General features: G+C 53.1%; 1 long non-coding RNA gene across 1 annotated transcript in view; it reads left to right on the plus strand.

Annotated features, from left to right (window-relative positions):
* The window catches only part of LOC145524047 (uncharacterized), a 30,402-nt gene extending 23,987 nt beyond the window's left edge, over positions 1-6,415 (plus strand). The window contains exons 4-5 of the long non-coding RNA XR_014067096.1: positions 3,292-3,508; positions 6,330-6,415. This is a non-coding gene — a long non-coding RNA (uncharacterized LOC145524047). The remainder of the gene's footprint in view (positions 1-3,291; positions 3,509-6,329) is intronic.
* The last annotated feature ends 364 nt before the right edge of the window (positions 6,416-6,779 follow it).

Here is a 6,779-nt window from a genome sequence, read left to right on the forward strand (position 1 = left end):
GATGAGATGGCTGGATGGCATCACCGACTCAAGGGACATGGGTTTGAGTAAACTCTGGGGGATAGTGGAGGACAGGGAGGCCTGGCGTGTTGCAGTCCGTGGAGTCGCAAAGAGTCAGACATGACTGAGCGACTGAACAACAACAACAACAGCAAATGCAATTTATTAAAAAATGTTTTGTAAAAAGTTAATTTCCCAGGAGGTTTCTGTATATTACTCTAATTGCTTTTCCTTGACTGACTAATTTTTTAAATAGCAGTTTTATGAAAAAAAAATCCAATTGTTTGTAGATGAGCGGTGTCTCGGTGGGAACAGGGTTCTCAAAGAGGTTTGCAGTCTTGATATCTGGGTTTATATATGGCCCTCTATTGACACTACCTTTTGATTAATATTGTGTATAACATTCCTTAATGCATCAACAGAATTAATTATGCAGAAACATTCAGGCGCGCCAACATTATATTGATGAAATGACGTTTTATTGACAAAATGACAGTTTAATACTGAGCTTTCCTAAAGCTGTATATCTAATCAATTGCCTCATTCTGCGAGTGAGTCCATCAGAGTAAGAACCAGGTAAATCTGTCTGTCTGCTCTGCATGGTCTCCGCAGATCCGCGTGGGGGCAGGAGGTGTGCACGAAGCATCACTGCACCTCGCTCGGGCTTCGACGAAGCTTTTGGGTGAACACCAGAGCGTGTTCACTCCTGCTGTGTTTATCTGGATGATATAATATTGCTTTTCTTCCATTCCCATCTGCAGTCACAGCTCTTACTGGCTCGTCTGTTTTTGACCCCCCTTGTGGGTTGAATGGTGTCTCCTGCACCCGCAAATGCTTGTGTTGACGTTCTCCATTGACTCGGGTTGTGCCCTATGTAGAGAAGCAGGACTTGACTGATGACCACGTGAAGGTGTGGTCATCAGGGAGGGTCCTAGCCCAGTAGCCCCCGTGCCCACACAGAAAGGGGACCTCTGGCCCCGGCCCCGAGTGCAGGGAGAAGGTCAGATAAAGCTTGGAGCTCTGTGGCCCCGAGTCAAGGACCCACAGAAGCCAGGAGAGGCGCGTGGAGCAGACCCTCCCCAGCGCGCTCTGGGGAGCCTGGCCACATCCAGACTCCGGCCTCCAGACTGGGGACCATGACCGCTGTTTTTCAGCCACGCACTTTCTGCTAGTTTGCTCTGGCAGCCCTAGGCGACCACCACATGCTTCCAAACCATGAGGACTGTTGACTGTTCTCTGAGCACACAGAGACCCCAGAACCCAGACCGTGCTAAGCGTCTGGCTGTTCAGGCTTTGCTGTGGAGCTTGGTCTCCTGGGACCGGGGTGGTGGTGCCGTCGCTAAGCTGTGTCTGACTCTCTGTGACCCCATTGACTGTAGCCCACCAGGCTCCTCTGTCCATGGGATTCTCCAGGCAAGAATACTGGAGTGGGTTTGTTTCTTTCTCTAGGGGATCTTCCCAACCCAGGGATCAAACTCACATCTCCTGCCTCTCCTGCACTGCTGGCAGACTCTTTAGCACTGAGCCACCAGGGAACCCCAGGAGGCATCTGGGTGGCTCCAGCTTACATGGGCTTAGATAACAGTTAAATATGGGTGGGGGTGTGGGAGGGACGGAACACAGCCCCTGAGGCTCAGGAACCGGTCCTGGCCAGGTCTCAGATCAGAGGTGGGAGAGACTGAAGCTGACGGAGGCTGGACCACAGCGTGGTCACTCACGGCTCAGGGCGTCCCCAGCCAAGTCCCCCACGTGGTCCTGCCTCTGTGGCACCTCCTGAACGAGTGGGGCAGCTCGGGCCCTCTTCCTTCAGGCCCCACCCCACCCGAGGCAGCCTGGGTAACAAGGCACCAGGCGCTGAGGCTGTGGGATGCCTGCGGGGGTCGGGGGCAGAGAGGGGCCCTCTCTGGAGCGAAACTGGCGTGCTGGCGGGGACAGGAGAGGGCCTGGCAGGTGCACGCAGAGCCAAGGCTGCCTCAAGGACGGTGAGCGTCCCCCCCGACTGGTCACCCGGGGTCAGAAGCAGGTCAGTGGATGCTCGTCAGCAGAGCCACCCGAAAGCCGCCTGGCATCTGGTGAGACGTGCTGGTTTCAAGCCATCTCGGAGCCAGTGGGAACCCACATCCCTCTTAAAGCACTATCTTAATTGGCAATTTCAGCAGAGAGGTCCAAGAACGAATGGGGATCATTACTTGGTACAGCTTCACCCGCTCCGCCGCGCCGTGAGTGTCTATCAGCAGGGCCGCAGATGTATTTATCATGATGAGCGAAGCTGCCAGCCCTCCTTTCGTTGTTTCTCCATTATGCCGGTCGATGGCCGAGCTGGCAGGTCACCCCTGCCCTTGCGTGGGTCAGGCTTCTCCTGGCTCCTGCCAGCGCCGGGCTCGTGGGCACCTGCCCCGGCCAGGCTGGTGGGCTGGTCCTCCAGCAGGACTCGGCCCTGGCCCCCCACTCAGGGCCCTGCACCCCTGCCACCAGCATAGCCAGCTCTCCTGCCCCGGGGTGCGTGCTGGTCCTTGAAGAATCACTCAGCCGAGCTGGGACCTTGTCCCCGAGATGCGGGTCCGATCCCTGGGTCGGGAAGATCTCCTGGAGGAGGGCATGGCAACCCACTCCAGTATTCTGGCCTGGAGAATCCCCTGGACAGAGGAGCCTGGTGGGCTACAGTCCATGGGGTCGCAAAGAGTCGGACAGGACTGAGCGGGCACTGGCTGGCTGTAGATCATAGATACACTACACAGTGTGGACTCCGGACTCCGGTCTGACTCTCACTTAGCATGATTATTTTGAGATTCAGCCACACTGCATCACGTATCACTAGTTCACTCCCGCTTTTTTACATTCTTTTTAAAGTGAAAGTCACTCAGTCATGTCTGATTCTTTGCGACCCCCTGGAATACAGGGGGGAATACAGTTCATGGGATTCTCCAGGCCAGAATACTGGAGTGGATAGCCTTTCCCTTCTCCAGGGGATCTTCCCAACCCAGGGATCAAACCCAGGTCTCCCACACTGCAGGTGGATTCTTTACCAGCTGAGCCGAGAAGGAAGCCCTTCTTTTAAAAAATCGTGGTAAAACCCCCATTCTTGAGTAATATCTTCTGCCATGTCCCCCATGAGGTGCTCAGCTTTTTCTTATTGACTTATCAAATCTCTCCACATATGTACTGAAGGGCTTTACCCTTAAGTTATCACATTCATTGCAAATATTCTCCCCAGATTTTACTTTATAACTGAATTTTTGCTATTTAAAAAATATGCACCAGTATTTTAAGAACGGTCTTGTTTGCTTACAGACTGCTCCTCATAGCAAAGAGAAATGGAGCCAACTCCTGGGCCCTCTGAGATGGCCTGTGTCGTCTTGGGGAGAACACAGCCCAGCGCATCCGCCTGTGCGATGCGGCGGGGCGGGGCAGGCCATCAGGAGCAGCGGTGAGTGAGCTCTGGGGAGAGAGGACGCATCGGGTAGTCCAGCAGCAGGCTCTTTCGTCCAGATTCCCAGGTTTGCACAGGGTATGTTCAGCATCCGAAACTCCTTTGCGCCTGCGTCCCACCCCCTGTCTGACCCTCGTTCTGCAAATCTCCATGCGGATTACAGGAACACGCTCTGTCCACACGTCTGCTGCTGAGCAGGCACCCACACCGAGTGTTTCAGCTCCAGTGGGTGGTCGTGGACCTACCTGCTTGAACCACACCGCGCCCCCGGCTCCCATCTGCCCCTCCCTGAGCCTCTGGAGACCGCTCGTCCACTTTCTGTCCCGATGGGATTGCCTCTTCTGGACGCTGCATATAAATGGATCACTGCCGTGTGATCTTTTTTGTTTGGCCTCTCGCACTCAGCGTGTTCAAGGGTGACCCACGTTGCAGCCTCTGTTAGGGCCTCCTTTTTCCTTCTTGCCGATCACTGTCTCCTCGTGTGGATGGACCAGGCTCCATCCATTCTTTCATCAGCTGGTGGACATTTAGGCTGTTTCTGTCTTTGGCTGTTATGAGACATGTCGCTTTGACGTTTCGTGGGCGAGGTTCCGTGTGGATGTACGATTTCATTTCCCCTCGCTTATACTTAGGAGTGGAGCGGCTGAGTCATCTGATAACATGATATAGAACGTTTTGAGGCATGTATGATGCTTCTGCACCACAGGTGCCCGGACGTTTGGTCTGACGCTGCTCTGGGCATGTCTGTGAGGGTGTTTCTGGATAAGACGAAGGTTTGAAACTATAGACTAAGGCCAATGGCTCCCCAGGGCTGGGCCTCATCAGTCACCAGGAGGCCTGGCTGGAAGGAAGGGCTGAGTAAGAGGGACCCTGCTGCCTGATGAGACGAACTGGAAAGTAGGTCTTTGCACCTGTTCTTAAGGGGATTCCCTGATGGCTCAGTGGGTAGAGAATCCACCTACAATGTAGGAGACACAGGAGATGCAGGTTTGATCCTTGATTCAGGAAGATGCCCTGGACAAGGCAATGGCTATCCACCCCAGTATTCTTGCCCGGAAAATCCCATGGAGAGAGGAGCCTGGTGGGCTACTGTCCAAATGGTCACAAAGAGTCGGACACGACTGAGCGACTACACAGCAATAACAAGACCCCAGAGGCCTCGCTCCCTCTGTGTCCCTCTCGCCCTCTCTCCCCACCAAGTGAGGACATGGAGAGAGGGTGGCCGTCTCCAGCCAGGAGGGGAGCCCTTCTTCAGACAGCAGCACCTTGATCGGAGACTTGCCATCCTCCAGAACTGTGAGAAGGAAATTCTACTGCTCAGACCACCCCGTCATGGTGGTGTGTCTTGGCACCCCTGCTGATGAGTGTGGTAATGTACAAGGTTTCCACATCCTTACAACGCTTCTATCACCTGCCATTTTATTGCAGCTGCCCTGGTGGGTGTGACCTGGTACGCCATTGCAGTTTTGACTTCTCTTGGGGCTTCCCTGGTGGCTCAGCTGGTAAAGAATCCGCCCACAATGTGGAAGACCTGGGCTCGATCCCTACTTTGGGAAGATCCTCTGGAGAAGGGAAAGGCTACCCATGCCTGTATTCTGGCCTGAAGAATCCCATGGACAGAGGAGCCTGACAGGCTACAGTCCATGGGGTCCCAAAGAGTCGGACACGACTGAGTGACTAACTTTCACTTCCTAATGGCTAGTGATGTTGAACATCTTTTCATGGGCTTAGTTGTCACTTGAATATCTTCTCTGAAGAAATGTCTGTTCAGATCCTTTGCTTGTTTTCAATGGGTTATTTGCCTTCATTATCAAAGTGTAAGAGTTCTTCACATATTCCTGATACAAGTTCTTTTTCTGATGTATGATTTGCAAGAATTTTCTTCCACCTTGTCTGTTCACTTTCTGGATGGTGTTCTTGGAAGAAAGAAAGTGTTTCATTTTGACAAAGTCAAACTTACTTAGTTTTCTTTTGTTACTTGTGCTTTTAGTGTCATAAAAGCCTAGGAAGGCTTTACCTAACCCAGGTTATGAAGATTTGCTACTGTGTTTTCTTCTAAGAATTTGATAGTTTGACCTCTTAAATTTATATCTAAGGGGACTTCCCTGGTGGTCCAGTGGCTAAGACTTGGGGCTCCCAGCACGGGGCGCCCGGGTTCAATCCTTGGTCAGGGGGCTGAGACCCCACATGCTGCGACTAAGATGCCCCAACAAGACCAGGTGCAGCCAAATAAATGAATCTTTTAAAATATAGGCCCATGATCTATTATGAGTGAACTACCTTTTGCGTGGTGTGAGGGTCCAGATTCATCATTTTGCTGTGGATATACCCTGTTGTCCTAGGACCACCTGCTGCAAAGGCGTTGTTAATATTTCCCCCACTGAGTTGTCGTGGTAACCTAGTGGCAAACCAGCTGACTGTGTGTGTGAGGGCTCATGTCTGGATCCACAGTTCCTCCCCGTCCGTCGACACCGCCCTTTGCCTGTGCCTCACTCTCTTGATCACTGTGCAGAGTGCTTGCACGGCGGCACGGGCGAGCCCTCCGGCACTGTTGCTCTTCTCCTTCAAGGCTGCCTTGGCCAGGTGGGGCGTCTACCGGGCTCTCCCGGGCCCTCCGCTCAGGCTCCCCTGGAGCCTGTCTCATCTTGGTGGGACGAGGTGGGAGGGAGCCCGTGTCCTGAGTGCAGCCCACCTGTCTGGGTCCCTGCCCAGTGGACGCAGCTGTTCCCGCATCTTCCTTACGGCGCTGTCTTTGGGATGCAGGACACCCTCTCTAGGTGGTTTCCGTGCTTTACTTGATGCTGCTTTTCCATCCTTTTCTCAGATTCCTCCTCGTTTCTCCAAGCTCTAGACACTGGAATGCACCAGGCTCCACCCTTGACTTTCTTTTCTTCCTTAGGTCAAGTCTTTCCTCGGGTGACTTCCTTCAGTCTCGTGGCTTTCAATATCCACAGTAAAGGATCAATAAATATCGGTTGAATAAAATAATAGCTGTCTTCATTTGAATGGATGAATGTGGTAGGCAGAATTGGTCACCCTTCCAAAGAACATACTTGTGCATGTGGGCTCAGCCATGTCTGACTCTGGGTGGGGGTCAGGTCAGTGACGGAAAGCCAAGCAAAGAACAAGTTCCTGGATGTGATCTAACATCTCCATTGTGTCCTCTTTACTCATTTATGTAAGGGTGCTCTGACTGCAGTGTGGAGAGGCGGCCGATGAGTAAGCCAATGGCATCACGACCCCAGCATCTCTGACGGAGCGACCGTGCCCGGACCACCAGGAGGTCACATGGGCAGACACATGGGGTCTCCACCCAGTCGCCAGCCCTGGGGCTGAGCGCCCACAGATG

The sequence above is a fragment of the Giraffa tippelskirchi genome, chromosome 10, assembly GCF_054371585.1.
Source record: "Giraffa tippelskirchi isolate mGirTip1 chromosome 10, T2T-mGirTip1v1.2.pri, whole genome shotgun sequence".
Lineage (NCBI taxonomy): Eukaryota > Metazoa > Chordata > Mammalia > Artiodactyla > Giraffidae > Giraffa > Giraffa tippelskirchi.